This window comes from Pseudorca crassidens, chromosome 3, assembly GCF_039906515.1.
Source record: "Pseudorca crassidens isolate mPseCra1 chromosome 3, mPseCra1.hap1, whole genome shotgun sequence".
Lineage (NCBI taxonomy): Eukaryota > Metazoa > Chordata > Mammalia > Artiodactyla > Delphinidae > Pseudorca > Pseudorca crassidens.
In genome coordinates, this window is record NC_090298.1 from 2,459,224 (window position 1) to 2,480,778 (window position 21,555).

Here is a 21,555-nt window from a genome sequence, read left to right on the forward strand (position 1 = left end):
GTATAAGATGCCACTTTACGCCCGCTGGATGACACCAAACAAGGCCCAGGGTGTGCAGAGACGGGGCACTCGCTCTCCCTGCCGCGCTGGTTGAAATGGCTCCAAAGGAATTAGGGGGGTATTTGGCCACGTCTGAAAGAGCAGGAGATGCCCACTCCCTCTCACCCTGGATTCCTTGCCTATTGTCCCACCACAAGAAAAGTGCCAGGCAGGGGCACGGAGGCCCCAGCACAGCGCTTGCAGCATTGTTCGCAAAGTACAGGGCTGGAAATGTCCTAAACGGCAGGAGAGGCCTGGATACAGAGTCTGCGGCATATTCCATGGAACAGAATGTTCCCAGGGATGAAAGTGAGTAAGAGAGCTCTGCTGGTGTCAACATGAATAAGTCCTGAGAATATAGAGTTGAGCGGGGAAAGTAATAATAATTTTTTTAAAAAAGGATACAGACAGCTTGATGCCGATGACAGAATTTGACAAAAACCAGCAATATGTGTGCTATTTACACATGAGGGTGGGGACTGCAGTAATGCTGTGGGGAGGAAGGTCTCCCCTCTGCTGCAGGCCCACTGAGTGCCTGGGAAGAGCGGTGAGGGGAGTCCACTGTGTTAGTCATGTTTTATTTCTGAAAAATACATCTGCTGCAAACGTCACAAAAGATTATTAACTTGGAATGATGGTTACGTGGGATTCTATCACTCTGTACATTCCTACCATGTGAAATATTTTACACTTTGAAAATTAAAAGAAAAGTATGTGTTATCATTTAAAAAGAAGTCACAGAAGTATAGTGAACTAATTTAGGAGCGCTTTCTTAAAAAAAAAAACAGGTTGTCAAAAATTTGCATTTTTGTCTCTTTCTTCCTCTCTTCATCCCCCCACCCTTCAAAATATAAAGATAAACAAAGTCTTGGATTTGCAGTTTAGACTGTCACTTATGTGTCTTTGGGCCATCGTCCAGAGCGTGGCAGGTAGAGAGAGGCTTCCTGGGCAGGGTGCTCCCTACAGGGCCCTGGGCCCCTCGTCTGGGACCTGCAGGTTAGCGGCTCACCCCATGGCCACTTGCTCTGCTCAGGGCTGAGGCACCGTCACAGAGGCCTCTGGAGGGGAAGGACAGCATTGCTGCCACCGGCCACCTGCATGCCTCTATGGGGAGAGGGATGCCTTTGCCCTGGATGGAATTCTGCATCTTTTCTCTACACACAGTAAAGGTATTTTAGAAAATTAAAGTTAAGAGTAGAGAGAAGGGCTCTGGAAGACAGAAAGATGGGGGGATGACCAAGGGGGCGGGCAGAGTGTAGCCTAGAAAGGAAAGCAGAAGAGAGGCTGGGGCGGGGTAGGGAGACTCCAGGCCCCGGCAGGCCCTCACCCCGCACACACCCCTCACTCCCAGAATAGAACTCTGTGCCTTTCTGGCACTTAAGCTGCTTCTAGAAACAATCCTCTCTGCTCTCATTCTCTCCATTTCAACTAGACGGATTGGATCTTCCACACAGATCTGCGGAGAGGCCTTGCTCAGGCAGGGAGGCCGGCAGCTTGGCCCCGGCAGTGATTACAGAGGCCTCCACGTTCCATTCTATTCCTCAGCCTGCTCAGAGCCAGGCTAGGAAAGGGTGCTGCTTCCTGGGAATCCCCACAGTTCCAAAGGGTCCCCTGCATCCACCAGGTGGAAGGCCCTTGCTGCTCACTTCCACTGGCAGGCAGCCGTCGGGCTGGCTGCCCCCTTGCTCTCTGCTCGGGCCCCCTGGCCTGCTGACCCTTCTTCCTGCAGCCACACCCCCTCCCACATCAGTCTCTACACGTTGCTTCCCCTGAGAGCATCCTCCCCACGGTGCTCCTTCATCCCTCTGCCTTGGGGCTCTGTGGCAGCCACAGCCAGAGCTGCTGCTGGTGTCCTGGTGTGACGGTTCTCTGACCTGACTTCCGGCCTGGCCAATCGTGGGAGCTAGACAAGTATTGACTGAATGAATGAAAGAATGAGCGGCTGGCTAGCTCTTGGTTATTCACCTTTACTTCTAAAAGGTACAGCAGGGTGTTGAGGGAAAGAAACCAAAAGATCACAGGGAGACTTGCTTACGTTTTAAACCCCGCTTCCCTCCTTGGAGGTTCCTCTGCACCTGAGTGTCATGGACACTCGTAATCCAGGCAGATCCGATCACGCCTCAGGAGCCCTGCTCTCCAGTGTGAAGCACAGTTGATTTGGGATGTTAAATTTTAGGGCCCAATGGAAATACACACTTAAAATAACATTTAGTTTTTAAAATAAATTCCTGAGTTAGCAGTCAGCCCCAAACCTTGCATTCCTTGAGGAAAGTGAGCGTGAATTTTTATTTTTGCATCTCAAATGACCTGTTCCCAGCACACAGACATTTGGGAAAAAGGAAACTTGACCAGAAGCAAACTGGACTTTTAGGATATTTTTAGTGAAAAATTCAGTGAGAACAGGTGTTTAAAGCACTACTTAGATTCCGAGCAAGGATTCTGTAGATATAGACAAACTTACTGTAAAACTTATTTTTAATGGCACAAACCTTACGATAGCTAAAACAATTTTGACAAAGCAGAACAAAGTGAGATGAATCAGTTTACCGGATATCAAGACATTACATCATTGGAACAAAAAAGGCAATCCAAAAACAAACCCAGACGAATATTCCTGACTTATATTGGCGAAGGTGCAAAGCAATTAAATGAAGGAAAGTTAGTCTTTTCAACAAATGGTGTCGGAGCAATTGGACATCCATAAGTCACACACACACACACACACACACACATACACACACTCCAACCCTAGTCTCATATCTTATACAAAAATTAACTAAACATGGAGCACAGACTTAACTGTCAAATTATGAAACTTTTAGAAAAATAGAGGAGAAAGTCTTCAAGATTTAAAGCAAGGCAAAGAATTTGTAGACTGAACACCAAAAGCACAGTCCATAAAAGGAAAATTTGATACATTGGGCTTCATCCAACTGAAAACTTTTGTTCTCTGAAAGAATGAAAAGGTAAGTTGCAGACAGAAAATATTGGGTTGGCCAAAAAGTTTGTTCGGTTTTAAGTAAAAATAAAAGACACATTTTTCATTTTCACCAAGAATTTTATTCAATAATGTATTCACTAACTGAAAAAACTTTTTGGCCAAACCATATATCCGACAAAGGACTAGTATCTAGAATATATAAAGAATACTCAAAGCAAAAGAGTAAACTAAAACAATAAAAAACAGTCCAATTAAAATTTAGTCAAAAGAAATTTCACCAAAAAGGGTATATAGATGGCGAATAAGCATATGAAGGATGTTCAACGTCATTAGCCATCAAGGAAATGCAAACTAAAACCACAGTGAAACATATGCACCTATCAGAATGGCTAAAGTAAAAAAAATAATAAACTAGAGATAACATCAAAGTCTGGTAAGAATGCAGAGAAACGAGATCATTCATCCAGTGCTGGTGGGAATATAACATGGTAAATCCACTCTGGAAACTAGTTTGACAGTTTCTTATAAAACTAAACTTGCAGCTACCATGAAGTCTAGAGATTGCATTCTTGGGCATCATTCCCAGAGAAACAGAAACTTACGTTCACACAAACCCTGTACACGGATGTTCATATTAGCCTTATGTATAATAGACAGAAACTGGAATCAGCCCAGATGTCCTTCAGTAGGCAGAACAAACTAATGCTCAACCGTATGCAGGAGTGAGTTGTTGGTCCACACAAGAACTCGCATGCATCTCCAGAGAATTAGGCTGAAGGACAAAAGCCAATGCCAAAGGTTATACACTGCATGATTCCACCAGGAGAACATTTTGAAATTACAAAAGTTTAGAAATGGAGAACAGGTTGGTGGTTGCCAGGTAGGAGAGACAAAGTGGGGGAGTTAGGAAGTAAGAGGGAGGGGGCGTGTTTACAAAGGGGAACAGGAAGGAACCTTGTGGTGATAAGGGTCAGTACCTTGACTGTGTGTGTCTTCAGAGACATTCAGGGCATGAGGGCTGGAGAAGATGTGGGACCCACAATATATGATGACTCCTCTGAGCACAGGAAGGCAGGGCATGTGACAAGGGGACGGTAGAGGCAGCATCCTCCTGGAGATGCAAAGCCAGGAACTGCCTTCTATATTTTTTGACCTTTATAAATATTTGGTGATTTTTAAAAGTTATATACGGTCGGGGGAGGGATAAATTGGGAGTTTAGGATTAACAAATCTATTATATATGTATAATAGACAAACAACAAGGACATACTGTATACCACAGGGAACTATATACAATACCTTATAATAACCTATAATGGAAAAGAATCTGAAAAATAATACATATATATGTATATACAATAGAATCACTGTGCTGTACACCTGAAACCAACACAACAGTGTAAATCAACTATACTTGAATTTAAAAAAATTATAAACAAATATGATGAATTGGGTGTATACTATAATGGGATGAGAAGAAGAGCATGTTTTTATATTTATCTTTTGAAATCTCTGACTTTTCTAGATTTTTACATTAGTCTGAGAAAAAATATATATTATATATATAGATCGTGAATTATGGTAGATACTAAACTATATCTGAGATAAGCACACCTATATTTTAACTCATTTAATGTTAATATTTCTTTATATCTCTCCTCATATATTGAAAGTCTTGTTTCTTTCACCACTGTATATTTATTGATTTATTTTGAAATATACATAAAGTTTCAAAACCATAAATATCAACATTACTACTAACAATAAATAACTCAGTACAGTTTTTTTTTCTTTGTAAATTATTTTGCATATAGAAAATATCACACTTGGGAGCCACAAAACAGTATTCAAAATTACTTGAAGATAGTATTTTATCTGTTATCAATTTTATACAAAGATTTATTTTTTTCCTACCTAAATTAATTTTAGGACTTTTCCTCTTTTCGACTGAATTTTTGTAATTCAGTGACTTCCACGGTTGTCACGGAAGTGTGCTCAGCAGTCTTGGCCCCTTTGTCTCCCCCGTTTTCCATCTCTCCTGCCCTCCTGCTGTCCGTCTCTGCCCTCATTAACTTCTACAAGTCTTCCCAGCATTTCTTTTTGCAAATGTAAGCGAATACATGCACACGTTCATGACCATAAGTCAATAAACCCTCTCCCTTTCTTTCTCAGGTTACATACCTCCTTCCCAAACTTGCTATGTTTTCTTAACAATAACTCAAGGAGATCACTACGAATTACTTTCTAGAGAATTTTCCCTTTTTTCCCAAAAGTACCTGAATAGTGTTGCCTTCAAGGGTGCATCATGGTTATTCAACCAGACCCCTAGTGAAGGGCCTTTGTGCTGGTTATAAGCGTGTTCTTTATCAATGGTGCTGCGGTCGGTAGCTTTCTTACAGGCTCTTGCTGGGGAAGGTGCAGCTTCAGCCTGGAACCTAAGAAATGGGATGTCTGGGCCATAGGGTGACTGAATGTGTGGTTTTAGCTGGAATTGCCAAATTTCTGTTCTGTTTTGTACTCCAAATATCAGTATAAGAGACTGCACGTTTCTCCACATCCCAGCCAGCATAGACTGTTTAAAGAAACTCGGAATGTTGTCTGATCTGATAGGTGAAAAGTGAGTAATAAATTCTCTTTCGATGGCATTAAGCTCTCAATATTGAAACTCAGTCACCTCCCACACGTATGTTTCAGAACAAAGTGGCATTTCATTATGGGTGAATGTGAATTTTCCAAATAACTAATGACGTTGATCATCTTTGCATGTGCTTGTTGGCCATCCATGTACCTTTTTTTCTGAAGTGGCTGTACAATTCTTGTGGTCATTTTTAAAATGCATTGTTTTTCTTCTCATTTTTGCATTATAAGAGTTCTTTATATATTCTGGTCACAAGTCCTTTTGCAGATATAGGTTTTGCAGATATTTTCTCCCAATCTGTGGCTTGCATTTTCTTTTTTTTTCTTTATTCTATTAATGGAGTTTTTCAACAAGCAAAACTTCCCGTTTTGATAAAATTCAATTTTCAAAAATTATTCTTTTTGCCTTGTGGGATGTGTATGTGTGTTGTGTGTCCTTTTAAAGAAATATATGCCTGATCCAAGGTCATGAAGATTTTCTCCTATGTAATTTTTGCAATTGTTATGATTTTAGCTCTTACATTTACCTATTATGATTCATTTTGGAGTAATTTTGTGTGGGGTATGTAGGAAGAGTCAACATTATTTTTTTCCCCATCCAGTACATAGTTGTTTCAGTGCCACTTATTGAAGGCTATACTTAACCCAGCAAATTATCTTGTCACTTTTGCCAAAAAATACAGTTGCCCATTTGAGTGTGGGTGCATTTCTGGCTTCTCAACAATGTCCCATTGAGATCTGTCTATCCTTAGCTCAATACCATATTGTTTTGTTTTTATCTCTTTACAGAAAGTCTTAAAGTTAAGTTACGCTTTAAGTTACGCTTAAAGTTAAGCGTAAGTCCTTTAACTTTAATTTTCTTTCATAAAATTGTTTTGGAACTTCTAAGTCCTTTATATGACCATGTAAATTTTGAATTAGTTCCTCAATTTCTACAAAAAGGCCCGTGGGGTTTGATTGGGATTTAATTGATAATATAGATCAAGTTGTGGAAAACCGCTCACTTAAAAAATATTAACTCATTCAATCCGTAAATATACTCAACCTTTCCTTTTATTTAGGCCTTTAAAAATTTTCTCAGGAATGTTTTATAATTTTTAGGGTAGAAATTTTGAACAACATTTATTAAAGTTATTACTAAGCATTTTATTTATTTATTTAAGCCATTGGGAATGCCTTTGTGTGACATATTTTGACATTGTTTATATAGAAGTACAAGTAATTTTTGTATATTGACCAGGTGTTCTGCAATCTTGCTAACTTTGGCTATTGGTTATATTAGCTTTCTGTAGATTTTTAAAATTTTCTGTATAAATGATTATGTCTTTTGTGAATAAAGTTTTATTCCAACCTTTCCAGCATGCTTGCTGTCTCCTTCATTGTCTACCTTTCTTGCACTAGCCAGAGTCTCTGGTGTGATGCAACAGAAGTGTGAGGGAGGCATCCTTGCCATCACCCGAGGTGGGAAGGTCAGTCTGTCTTCACTAAGCATTGTGCTGCTGTAAGTTTTGAAGATGTCCTTAAGTTCGGAAGATTGGCTTTTTTTCCTAGGTTGCTATGAGCTTTTAATCATGGATGGGGGCTGTACTTCCTTGAAACTTATTTTTCTGTATCTATTGAATAAACATATTTTTTAATTTAATTCTATTAATATGGTATGTTACAGTAATTGACTTTCAAATGTCAAACCAACCTTGCATTAGTGAGATGAACTCCACTTGGTCATAGGTACATTACCATTTTACAGGACTGTGCGTCTCATGATACAGAAACAAGAATCTTCAAATATGTTAATGAATTGAGTCCAGCAGCTTATTAGAGGATGACGGATCATGCACGAATGGGGTTTATCTCGGGAATTTAAGACCAAGTCAACTTGGCAAAATCAACCAATGTAATTCATCATATTAACACAATAAAGGAGAAAGATGATATGATTATTTCAATAAATGCAGAAACAACTTTTGACAAAACTTACAATTCCTTTATTAACAACACTCAGAAAACTATGGGTAGAATGAAAGTTTTCAAACTGACAAAGGACATCAGCATACACCTAAAGCTGACACCACTGTTAATCATGAAAGATTGCATGCTCTCCACGGCTGGGAGCAAGATGAAGGCGTCCACTTCTATTCAACATCATATTCGTAGTCTTAACCATGGTAATAAGACAATAAGTAAATAACAAACAAGAAATAAGACAAAATTTGGAAAGGTTTCCTAGACAACACAATTGCCTATGCAAAACAAAATACCTATTAGAATTACTATGTGAGTTTAACAAGGTTACAAAACACAAAGTCCACATTAATGTCAATCAGTTGTGTTTCCACAAAGTGGTGACAAATAATAAGAAATTTAATTTTTAAAATTCCATTTATAATATTGTTGAAATATTAAACAAATAGCAATAAACTAAATCAAATGTAAAACGTACAAATTCTACATGGAAAACTACAACATAGTACTGAGAGCAATTAAAGGAAATATAAATAAAATGAGAGATATAACATAGTCATGGATTGAAAAACTCCGTATCGTGAAGATATTCATTCTGCCCAAATTGATATGTAAAGTGAATACACGCCAATCAAAACCTCAATAGGAATTTTTGTAAAAACTGATGATTGATTCTAAGGCTTGTTTAGAATTTCAAAGGACAATAGTCAAGCAATTTTGAAGAAGAAGAACCAGACTGGAGAGCTTGTGCTACTTGATTTCAAGCCTTATAAAGTTACAGTAATTAAGACAGCTTGCTATTAGTGCAAAGATGGACACACAGATCAACAGAACAGAATAGAGAGCTGAGAAATAGATCTACCCATTTGTGACTACTTAATATTGACAAAAATGCCCTGGTGTTAGAACAACTCAACATCCATATGAGGAAAAAAATAGTTGCTATCTAACACCATATACAAAATTATTTTGAAATGGATCAGAGACCTAAATGCAAAGGCTAAAACATAGGAGTAAACTTTTACGATTTGGAGGTATTCCTTAGAGAGGACACACATAAGAATACCCTTAAAAGAGGAGGGGAGAGGGGCTTCCCTGGTGGCGCAGTGGTTGAGAATCTGCCTGCCAATGCAGGAGACACAGGTTCGAGCCCTGGTCCGGGAAGATTCCACATGCCGCAAAGCAACTGAGTCCGTGAACCACAACTGCTTAGCCTGTGCTCTAGAGCCCACGAGCCACAACTACTGAAGCCCATGTGCCACAACTACTGAAGCATGAGTGCCTAGAGCCCATGCTCCACAGCAAGAGAAGCCACCGCAATGAGAAGCCTGTGCACCACAATGAAGAATAACCCCCGCTCACCACAACTAGAGAAAGCCTGTGCACAGCAACGAAGACCCAACACAGCCTAAAATAAAATAAAGAAAGACATTTTAAAAAAAGAGAGAGAAAAGGGATAAATTGGACTTCATAAAATTCTCTTGAAGTGACCAAGACGATAAAATAAAAAGGCAAGCCACAGTGTATAATGTGTTGCCTGTGACATATTATATATAGCATATTTTTTGACAAAACACTTGCATAGGTAAACACATCTTACATTTCAATAAGATGAGGAGTCTAATAAAAAGTGGGTAAAGTCTTGGAAAGACACTTGTCAAAAAGATATAATTTCAAAAATGGTCAATACCAGCAGTCATAGGAGAAACACAAACAAATCCCAGTGAGTTTCCACTACTCACCTTCTAGAATGAGGCTAAAATTAAGGAGACTGACCATGTCAGGCGTTGTTGATGAGCGAGAGCAAATGAGATTCTAAATCAGTCCTGGTGGGAATGGAAAACTGGGCTAGCACTTCAGAAAACCATCTGGGCCGTTGGACATGAGCCTCAACATACTCTTACCACGTGCCCAAGACATGCTACTCTTACCACGTGCCCAAGACATGCTACTCTTAGGTCTGCTCAAGAGAAAAGAGAACGAGTGTCCCACCAACCATCTGACCCCCATGTTTATTGTAGCATCATTTATCATAGCCCCAAACTGGGAAGAACCCAAATAGTCATCATCAGGAGAGTTAGACTGTGGTCCACAGTGCCCAGGTGACCTGTCTCATCACCATCAGCCCTGGGCGACTCTGCACCACGTATCCTTGAGGTGTTCAGGCTCCCCAACTTCTGCTTGGCCCTCCACACCTGACCAGACACTGTACCTACCCAGGGACCTTCTGTCCTCATGCCTGAGGGTGTAAGAGAATCTGAAGTCACCTTTGACTTACCTTCCTTTTTCTCTTAATTAGCTAGTTAGTTAAATATGCCAACAAATACCTTTTGAAAAGGATTATGGGAGGAAGTGAGGACCCACCAAATTCATATGTGGAAGTCCTAACCCCCAGTGCCTCTCCAAATGTGACCGTGTGTGGAGATTCAGTCTTTAAAGAGGTGATTAAGGTGAAATGAGGTCATTGGAGCAAGCCCGGCTGCCGAATGAGTGGTGTCCTCGGAAGAAGAGATCAGGACACAGACACACACACAGAGACGACCATGTGAGGACACAGAGAGGAGATGGTCTTCTACACGCCCAGGAGAGAGGCCTCAGAGGGAAGCAGCCCTGTGGACACCCTGATCTTGGACTTCTGACCTCCAGAAAGCTGCGAAAATAAATTCCCGTTGTTTAAGCCGCTCAGTCTTGGTATTTTGTTAGGGCAGCCAGAGCAGATGATACAAACACCTGTGAAGTAAGAGCCACTATAGGCCCACCTCCGTGAATGCCATTATGAGTATGGAAAAAAAAGAGGTGTGGTCGAATGGGGTTTATTCTCAGCTGGGGGTGAGGATGGAAATTCACTAATTCCCCAGCGGCCATGCCCACGTGAGCCTCCTACTGCCTTTCCTGACGGTGACCCCTCTCTTCCGCCTGGTTTACAGTAATCTCCCTCTTGCTACCCTCGACCCTACCATCAGGTTAAGGGAGCATGTGCTTTGCCACTTACACTTCCCAGACGACTTGTCCCTGGAGATGGGGCTCAATAGAATAGAAGTCACGGTGTCCAACTGGCAGGCTACTTGCAGACTGGGGGGTGAGGCGAGCAGCCCCTACACTCCCCAGGTACCACCACGTGCCGGGGGCTGACGCAGACACCGAAGGCCACAGCGGCCCCCACCCCCCGAACTTTGTGCAGATTGGGTGAGAAGGGGCCGTCAGTGAGATCTAACGCTGTTCCCTTTGGGAATTCGTTCCTGTGTTCACAGAAGAGGGAACCAAAGCTGGAATGAGCGGTGGCACTGGAGTGTTCTATTCACTTACGTACACCTTTATTGTGTGCTGACTTTGTACAGAAGAACCCCGCACTGTGGGGCAGAGAGAGATTATAGCAGAGTTTCTTCTTGTACCCATCAGAAGACAGGGAGAGACACGCATGCCGACCTTAACCAGGTTATGTAATATATGAAATGATACAGAACAGAGAGTGCTGGAATTTCAGAACAGGAGTCTCCTGCCAACGTCTGAAGAGACTGCAGCCACCTCACGCAGAATCCCAGGTGGTGACCAACTTTCCCCAATGCACCCCACGTGCTCCAGGGCACAGGCCGGCGTTCAGACTCTGATGCCCCCTCATCACTGATGTTCCTCTGGTTTCTCTCTCAAGTTTGCTGAAGTATATATTCATCTTTCCGGGGCTTAGGGTGTGCTTCCATTTTCATTTTTAAAAGTGTTACAGTTTCGGGAATTCCCTGTCGGTCCAGTGGTTAAGACTCCGATCTTCCACTGCAGCGGACCTGGGTTTGATCTCTGGTCAGGGAACTAAGATCCTGCGTGCCACAGCGTGGCCAAAAAAAAAGTATTACAGTTTTGTTTCCAGTGAGCTTCCCCTTCACCTGTATCCATTTCCAACATGTTTTTTGTTTGCTTGTTTTGCTTTTGTTTTTCCGTCTTCATTCCAATCTTTATTTCTTAATATATCATGATAATCTAAAAATAAACATTAATAAACATTTTTATCTTGTGCTTTTAGTTCATATTCAGACAAAATTAGTGCTGTTTTAGCAATGCAAATTTCACATTAATATGGTACATTCCATTGACTGAGGCTTCCATGTATTTTGTTGGTTTGATAAAAGCCCTTTTCAAAAGGCATACGAAGTTGTAAAGAAAAAGACAAAAAAGGTACTTGAGTTTTAGGAATTAGTGTGATTATTGGTAATGCAAAAACATCCAAAAACCTGAAACAAATACTGAATCTTCAGTTCTAAACTGCAGCTTAAGCAAGTGACAGCAAACCAAAGGAAACTTGATTTACTCATGAGGAAATTAAGAAAATCCAGGCTTCCCTGGTGGCGCAGTGGTTGAGAATCTGCCTGCTAATGCAGGGGACACAGGTTCGAGCCCTGGTCTGGGAAGATCCCACATGCTGCGGAGCAACTGGGCCCGTGAGCCACAACTACTGAGCCTGCGCGTCTGGAGCCTGTGCTCCGCAACAAGAGAGGTCCCAATAGTGAGAGGCCCGCGCACCGCGATGAAGAGTGGCCCCCGCTTGCCACAATTAGAGAAAGCCCTCGCACAGAAATGAAGACCCAACACAGCCCAAAATAAATAAATCAATTAATTAATTAAAAAAAAAGAAATTAAGAAAATCCAGTGTGGTTTTAATCAGCTGTGATGTAATCATAGTTTCTCACCTGTGTCTCCATTGCCTTTGCTGTTGGACAGAATAACATTTCCGGGGCCATGTGTGTCAGGTGGCTGGGCTTCTGCACCAACTTGGATTGCCAGGCTTGTGCTCTAAGGGTAGAATGAGGACTGGGGTCTCTACCTGATGGATCTCCTGTAGGTCTTTGCTGGCAGATGTACAGACATCCATGTGTAAGGCATACCTGAATCCCATGGGCACCAAGCTGGGGCTTGTCTCTGTGGTCAAGTCCCATCAGTTCTCATGGCAGGACAGGTGCAGACCTGGTAAACAACAGGTTAGAGAGGGACCAGGTACAGGGTCTGCAGGGCCAGGCTGGGCCCAGGCCCCAGGAGGTGTCTGCTGTTGAGGAGACACGTACCTGAGACAACTTTGCCAGGAGAATCCACCGAATCCATCTGTTTTCTTAGATAGTGGGAAGTGCTGGGGAGAACAGGACAACAGGGCAAACGAGCAGGGGGCTATTTTGTCAGAAGCCATGAGAGGTCACGTTGACAAGGGAACCTTTAAGCAGAAACATGAGGGAAGCAAAAGAGAGCTTCCCGAAAGTGTGGGGAGGTGGGCATATCCAGGGAATGTGGGCACAGACTTCCAGTCTCATAGGGAACAGAACGGAATTCCAGTTGTATTTGTTTCCTGTGGCTGATGTAAAAAATGACCCCCAAAGGGGTGACTTAAAACAGCAGGAATGTATTCCCTCAGAGCTCTGGAGGCCAGACCTCTGAAATCAAGCTGTCCCAGGGCCGGGCTCCCTCCTGAGGCCTCTTTCAGCATCTGGTGACCCAGCCTCTGTCTCGGGGCTCCCGGTGGCCTCACTCCAAGCTCTGCCTCAGTGTTCGGTGGCCTTCCACTCTGTCTCCCCTTCTTAGGAGGACATCCGTCTTGGACTTAGACCCTCCCAATCTGGGCCGATGCTTGCCTCAATCACATCTGCAAAGACCCTATTTCTAAAGAAGGTCACATTTGAATCTTTTCTGCGGGGGTCGGGGTAGCACTATCCAGCCACCTACCTGTGTAAGAGCTGCAGACTCCAGGAGGGATTCAGAATCAATAGCAGAGAACACCTAGGACTGCGCTCTGAAGGGACGGAGCGCTGCTGCCCCCAGGCAGGTAGACTCAGGTGGCGTCTGGGGGACAAGACATTCCCACTGAGAGCAAAACAGCCCTGATTCGCTGGGGGAGGGGCAGGGGAGCCCCACGGGCGGGCTTGTTAGATCAGGGGCGCAAGGTCGGCGCTTTCCCACCCTACTCTTTCCCCATATCTCTGCTGAGCCTGTCCTCCACCTTCGGTTTCCAGGGTCCCTGTACCACCCGATGGCCGCCCCAGCTAAAATCTCACCTCGCCAGCGCTCCCCTCGGGCTGAGGACGATTTCCTTCCTTTCCCTCTTCCCGCCCCCGTCCCCAGGCGGAGGCCCAGCTGGCAGGGGTGCATTCCTCCTTTCTGGAGCGCCCGCCCATGGCACCGTCTAAATTCGGGGCACGCTCTAGTTTGTGTTTCGGGGGGCCTTCTGCCCGTGATGCCCCGGCCCAGGCCCCCCTTCGCCCCCCGCGGAGCCCGCTGCCTCTTCCGCTACGGGAACGTGCCTTGCAGTCCCACACACCCCCGTGCAAGTGAGAGGCCCTCTGGAACACAAGTGGTTCGACCAGTTTCCACATCAGACTTTCCACCACTTGCAGGAAGCCTTGGCCACTCCAGGGGACAAACTGGTTTCAAGGCCGGCGCCACCTCGCGCCCCGAAGTGCATCCCCCGCAGAGGCCAGTCCAGCTCTGCATCTGCGCTCCCGGGATGCTGGCCTCGAGGTTCATCCAGCCCAGAGCTCCCCCGCCTGCCCAGACCCACGCAGGGGACCGGCTCCTGCCTCCAGCAGGACCCTCCGGTCTTTATTGAAGCGGGGAGGGGTGGGAAGACGAGGGGGAGAGTCTGCTTCAAGATAAAGGCAACTTGAGACTTAGAGCTGGACCTTCCATTGCCCCCCACTTTCGTCCCCAGAGGGCGGCTTCCTCACGCCTGCTATCCCTCCCTCCCGGGCCTGCTTCCCCATCAGGAGGAAACGCTGAGGGATGCCCCCTCGTTCTTAGGAAGGGCAATGGGACCACTGTTTTTATAAGTCGGCTTCTGCCAACAGACTACTGTCAATCTTAAGTTTAAGTTTTTGTGCCGACAAAAATAGTTTTCTCTCTAAGAGGAATTCTTGAACCAGCTGTCAACTAGTGCCTTTTATGTGACCAAATATATACATATTTTAATTGAAATTTTGCATATATAATGTATATGTATATTTGTATATTATCTGTGTACATGTTGTATAGATATACATTTTCAACAAAGAAAAATAAATATGTTGATAAAATTCATAGAAAATCTATTAAAAATGCAGGTTTAGGCTGCACAATTATTTCATAATTCCCCAAATAAAAAATATCCAGGTGACAATAATATAAATTAACAACAAAATGACCCCCAAATAGTCTACTTGGGATTAAACAACATTAGCAAGAAAAAGCTCGAGCTATCTGCTGAGTGAATGTGAGAATGTATTCATCAAGGTAGAGGGGAAACAGGAATATAGATTTGGGGCACAAATTTACATTGATTAAGCTTTTAGGTATTTTATTTTATTTTTTTACCACAAGTATGTAGCATTTTATAATTAAAAAACAGAGAAGATAGAAAATAGGTCTTCAGTCAAATATATTATGATACAGTCTCATAATGGAATATTAAGTAGATTCTCAAAAAGGACAAAGCAGAAATATGTGAAGTAAAATAGGAAGATAACCACTATAATTTGTTAGATTTTGTGTATGATAAAGCAAGTGTGATCTACACATACGTGAGCTAATAAAGCCATGGAAAGCTGAATGATATTGGCTTAGTGAGTGGTCATGAATACTTATGCATTATTTGAATGATATCAGTGATGGACTGTTTTGGGCTGATGTAGCAAAAACTTCTGTGCACCTCTTACTAGCAACTCCCTGCTTCTTATAGAGCACTGGTGTCCACAGGAGGCAATTTTGATTCGTCATAATGACTGAGAAACTATATAGCTTAGTACTCTACAGCACACAAATCACCCCCACCCTAGAAATGCTGTTTTATAATAACAGGACCTTGGTTTCTAACGGAGCACATGGTCACCTGGAGCAAAGACTACATTTCCCAGAATTCCTGCAGCTAGGTATGGTCATGTGGCTTGCGGTTGGCTCTAGAGTGTGAACAGAAGGGATGTGGCCACCTCAGCAACCCCTGCAGATGGAGAGCACAGCCCCGCCTTGTTTCCCTTCTTCCGGCAGGAGCACGACACAGACACTCAGCACTGGAGCTGGGGGGACACCGTGTCCAAGGGTGAAAGTGCATGGAAAGGCCCCCTTAGGCTCCCACACCCGCTGGGCCTGGACTGAGCCATATCCCGGCCTCCCTTCAGCCACCGATGCTTTGGTTTCCTGTCTCTCACAGATGAACCAAGCCCGAACAAAAGCGAGTAGAGCTTGGTATTTTATTACACACATTCTAATGAATACGTTCTTTCTATTACCAATTTTAAGATAATTGATAAAGTTAAGCAGCCTGTGTCTGCTGTAAATACCACCATCTGGGCGGCTTTTAGCGCAAGAGCAGCGTAGTCTCTCACAGTCTGGAGGCTACACGTCCCAGATCCAGCTGTGGGCAAGGTTGGCACCTCTGGAGGCTCCAGGGGAGGATCCGCTTCATCCTTCTCTGCCCAGCAACTGGTGGTGCTGGCAACCCTGGGCAGTCCTGGGCTTGTGGCCAACAGGCTCTAATATCTGCCTCTACCTTCACAGGGCCTTTCCCCCATCATCTCCGCTACCATGAAATAAGGGGCATTGTCTCTGTATTTAGGCCCCTATTGGGTGGTCCAGGATAACCTCGTCTCAGGATTACATCTTCAAAGACCCTTTTCCCAAATGAGGTCTCATTTCTGTGTTCCAGGGTTAGAACATGGGCAGATCTTTGGGGGTCCCCCACTAGACCCACCTCAGACCACTACCTCAATCTCATTTCCCCTCCCCAGGGTCAGTGTGTACAGTCCAGAGCTTTCTCTTAGCACTTCTATACATGTACATGAATCTACGGACGTATCAGGTATATATGTGTGTGTGTGTGTGTATATATATATATATATATATATATATATATATATATATAGGATATGAGTGAGGACTTCACTAACTTGTGATTAATGAGCAGAATATGGCATAAATGATAGACTCTTAATTCTGAGATTAGGGTTACAAGATTGCTGCTTCCATTTTGGGTGCCCTTTCTCTTGTGCTACTCAGGTCATACATTCTAGGGGAAAACCAGGTCCAAGTGAAGCAGCCTGTGAGTAGGCTTGCATCGTGAGGGGCCAAGGCCAGCCAGTAGACATGTTTTTGAGTTGGAAGGGGGTCCTCCATCCCAGTAGAACACTGAGATGGCGACAGCCTCAGCCATCAGAAGCATCACAACCACACCAGAGACTTAGAGTCACTCTCAGATTTCTGAACCACAAAACCGTGAAACAATAGGGGTATACGCAATAGATAATATTATAAGTTCTATAGAACATGCTGTGTGTAATCTGTAATTTCTTCTTTTAATAACAGTATCCTTAAGAACTTTTCATATCATCAAATTCCTTGCTATTTATTGACTGCAAAATATTCCATTGTTTTAGATTTTTTACTTATTCTTGAGACAATGTTGGCTATTTATGTTTCCACAATAATTTGTCTAGATGTTAAAATGTGTTTCTGTAAAGTTTTATTTACCCTCTTCCACCTTGACTTTTGATCGTTGTGCCTTCCCACTTTTCCTATTCAAATGTATGTAGTTTGGATCTTCTTTCTTCTTCTCTTTTTTTTTTTTTTAAATAGATCTTTATTGGAGTATAATTGCTTTACAATACTGTGTTAGTTTCTGTTGTATAACAAAGTGAATCAGCCATATGCATACATATGTCCCCATATCCCCTCCCTCTTGCGTCTCCCTCCCACCCTCCCTATCTCACCCCTCTAGGCCCTTGCAGAGCACTGAGCTGATCTCCCTATGTTATGCGACTGCTTCCCACTAGTTATTTTACATTAGGTAGTGTATATATGTCGAAGCTACTCTCACTTCACCCAAACTTCCCCCCTGCACTGTGTCCTCAAGTCCATTCTCTATGTCTACGTCTTTATTCCTGCCCTGCCACTAGGTTCATTAATACCAGTTTTTTTTTTTAAGATTCCATACATATGCATTAGCATATCATATTTGTTTTTCCCTTTTTGACTTACTTCACTCTGTATGACAGACTCTAGGTCCATCTACCTCACTACAAATAACTCAATTTTGATTCTTTTTATGGCTGAGTAATATTCCATTGTATTTATGCGCTACAACTTCTTTATCCATTCATCTGTCGATGGACACTTAGGTTGATTCCATGTCCTGGCTATTGTAAATAGAGCTGCAATGAACATTTTGGTACATGACTCTTTTTGAATTATGGTTTTCTCAGGGTATATGCCCAGTCATGGGATTGCTGGGTCATATGGTAACTCTATTTGTAGTTTTTTAAGGAACCTCCATACTGTTCTCGATAGTGGCTGTACCAATTCACATTCCCACCAACAGTGCAAGAAGGTTCCCTTTTCTCCACACCCTCTCCAGCATTTATTGTTTCTAGATTTTCTTTTGATAATGGCCATTCTGACTGGTGTTAGGTGATACCTCATTGAAGTTTTGATTTGCATTTCTCTAATAATTAGTGATGTTGAGCATTTTTTCATGTGTCTCTTTGCCATCTGTTTGTCTTCTTTGGTGAAGTCTACTTAGGTCTTCTGCCCATTTTTTAATTGGATTTTTGTTTTTTTTTGATATTGAGCTCCATGAGCTATTTGTATATTTTGGAGATTAATCCTTTGTCTACTGTTTCATTTGCAAATATTTTCTCCCATTCTGAGGATTGTCTTTCTGTCTTGTTTATGGTTTCATTTGCTTTCATTTGTTTATTTTTGTTTTTATTTCCATTACTCTAGGAGGTGGGTCAAAAAAGATCTTGCTGTGGTTTATGTCAAAGAGTTTTTTTCCCATGTGTTCCTCTAAGAGTTTGATAGTGTCTGGCCTTACATTTAGATCTTTATATAGATCTAAATATAGATCTTTATATCTTTATAATCCATTTTGAGTCTATTTTTGTGTATGTTGTTAGGGAGTGTTCTAATTTCATTCTTTTACATGTAGCTGTCCAGTTTTCCCAGCACCACTTATTGAAGAGGCTGTCTTTTCTCCATTGTATATTCTTGCCTCCTTTATCAAAGATAAGGTGACCATATGTGCATGGGTTTATCTCTGGGCTTTTTATCCTGTTCCATTGATCTATATTTCTGTTTTTGTGCCAGTACCATACTCTCTCAATTACTGTAGCTTTGTGGTAGAGTCTGAAGTCAGGGAGCCTGATTCCTCCAGCTCCGTTTTTCTTTCTCAAGATTGCTTTGGCTATTTGGAGTCTTTTGTGTCTCCATACGAATTGTAAAATTTTTTGTTCTAGTTCTGTGAAAAATGCCATTGGTAGTTTGATAGGGATTGCGTTGAATCTGTAGATTGCTTTGGGTAGTATAGTCAGTTTCACAATATTGATTCTTCCAATCCAAGGACATGGTATATTTTTCCATCTGTTTATGTCATCTTTGATTTCTTTTATCAGTGTTTTATAGTTTTCTGAGTACAAGTCTTTCCCCTCCTTAGGTAGGTTTATTCCTAGGTATTTTATTCTTTTTGTTGAGATGGTAAATGGGATTGTTTCCTTAATTTCTCTTTCTGATTTTTGTTTGTTCAGGTATAGGAATGCCAGAGATTTCTGTGCATTAATTTTGTATACTGCAACTTTACCAAATTCATTGATTAACTGTAGTAGTTTTCTGGTGGCATCTGTAGGATTCTCTATGTATAGTGTCGTGTCATCTACAAACAGTGACTGTTTTACTTCTTTTCCAATTTGGATTCCCTTTATTTCTTTTTCTTCTCTGATTGCTGTGGCTAGGACTTCCAAAACTATGTTGAATAAGAGTGGCAAGAGTAGACATCCTTGTCTTGTTCCTGATCTTAGTGGAAATGCTTTCAGTTTTTCATCATTGAGTATGATGTTTGCTGTGGGTTTGTCAGATATGGCCTTTATTATGTTGAGGTAGGTTAGCTCTATGCCCATTTTCTAGAGAGTTTTTACCATAAATGAGAGTTGAATTTTGTCAAAAGCTTTTTCTGCATCTATTGAGATGATCATATATATTTTATTCCTTAATTTGTTAATATGGTGTATCACAGTGATTGATTTGCCTATATTGAAGAATCCTTATATCCCTGGGATAAATTCCACTTGATCATGGTGTATGATCCTTTTAATATATTGTTGGATTCTGTTTGCTAGTATTTTGTTCAGGATTTTTGCATCTATGCTCATCAATGATATTGTCTATAATTTTCTTTTTTTGTGATATGTTTTTCTGGTTTTGGTATCAGGGTGATGGTGGCTTTCTAGAATGAATTTGAGAGTGTTCCTCCCTATGCAAGTTTTTGAAGAGTTTGAGAAGGATTGGTGTTAACTCCTCTCTAAATGTTTGACAGAATTCACCTGTGAAGCCATCTGCTCCTGGACTTTTGTTTGTTGGAAAATTTTTAATTACAGGTTCAATTTCATTCCTTGTGATAGGTCTGTTTATATTTTCTAATTCTTCCTGATTCAGTCTTGAAAATTTTGCCTTTCTGAGAATTTGTCCATTTCTTCATGGTTATCCATTTTATTGGTATATAGTTGTTTTTAGGAGTCTCTTATAATCCTTTGTATTTCTGCAGTATCAGTTGTGATCTCTCCTTTTTCATTTCTAATTTTATTGATTTGTGTCCTCTCCCTTTTTTTCTTGATGAGTCTGGCTAAGAGTTTATCAATTTTGTTTATTTTTCTCAAAGAACCAGCTTTTAGTTTTATTGATCTTTGCTATTGTTTTCTTCATTTCTATTTCATTTATTTCTGCTCTGATTTTATGACTCCTTTCCTTCTACTAACTTTGAGTTTTCTTTGTTCTTCTTTAGTTGCTTTAGGTGTGGGGTTAGAATGTTTATTTGAGATTTTTCTTGTTTCTTGAGGTGAAATTGAATTGCTATAAACTTCCTTCTTAGAACTGCTTTTGATGCGTCCCATAGGTTTTGGGTTGTCGTGTTCTCATTGTCATTTGTTTCTATGTATTTTTAAATTTCTTCTTTGATTTTTTCAGTGATCTCTTGGTTATTTAGTAGTACACTGTTTAGCCTCCATGTATTTTTTTTTTTACTGTTTTTTTTTTTCCACAGTTTTTTTTTTTTTCCTGTAATTGATTTCCAATCTCATAGTGTTGTGGTCAGAAAAGATGCTTGATATGATTTCAATTTTCTTAAATTTTCCAAGTCTTGATTTGTGACCCAAGATGTGATCTATCCTGGATAATATTCCATGTGCACTTGAGAAGAAAGTATATTCTGCCACTTTTGGGTGGAATGTTCCATAAACATCAATTAAATCTATCTGGTCTCTTGTGTCATTTAAAACTTGTGTTTCCTTATTTACTTTTTGTTTGGATGATCTGTCCATTGGTGTAAGTGGGGTGTTAAAGTCTTCTACTATTATTGTGTTACTGTTGATTTCCCCTTTCATGTTTGTTGGCATTTGTCTTATGTATTGAGGTGCTCCTATGTTGGGTGCCTAAACATTTATAATTGTTATATCTTCTTCTTGGATTGATCCCTTGGTCATTATGTAGTGTCCTTCCTTATCTCTTATAACAGTCTGTATTTTAAAGTCTATTTTATCAGATATGAGTATTGCTACTCCAGTTTACTTTTGATTTCCATTTGCATGGAATATCTTTTTCCATCCCTTCACTTTCAGTCTGCATGGTCCCTAGGTCTGAAGTGGGTCTCTTGTAGACAGCATATATATGGGTTTGTTTTTGTGTCCATTCAGCCAGTCTGTGTATTTTGGTTGGGGCATTTAATCCATTTACATTTAAGGCTATTATTGATATGTATGTTCCTCTTACCATTTTCTTAATTGTTTTGGGTTTGTTTTTGTGGGTCTTTTTCTCCTCTTGTGTTTCCCGCATAGAGAAGTTTCCTTAGCGTTTGTTGGAAAGTTGGTTTGGTGGTGCTGTACTCTCTTAGCTTTTCCTTGTATGAAAAGCTTTTGATTTCTCCATTGAACCTGAATGAGATCCTTGCTGGTTAGAGTAAACTTTGTTGTAGGTTTTTCTCTTTCATCACTTTA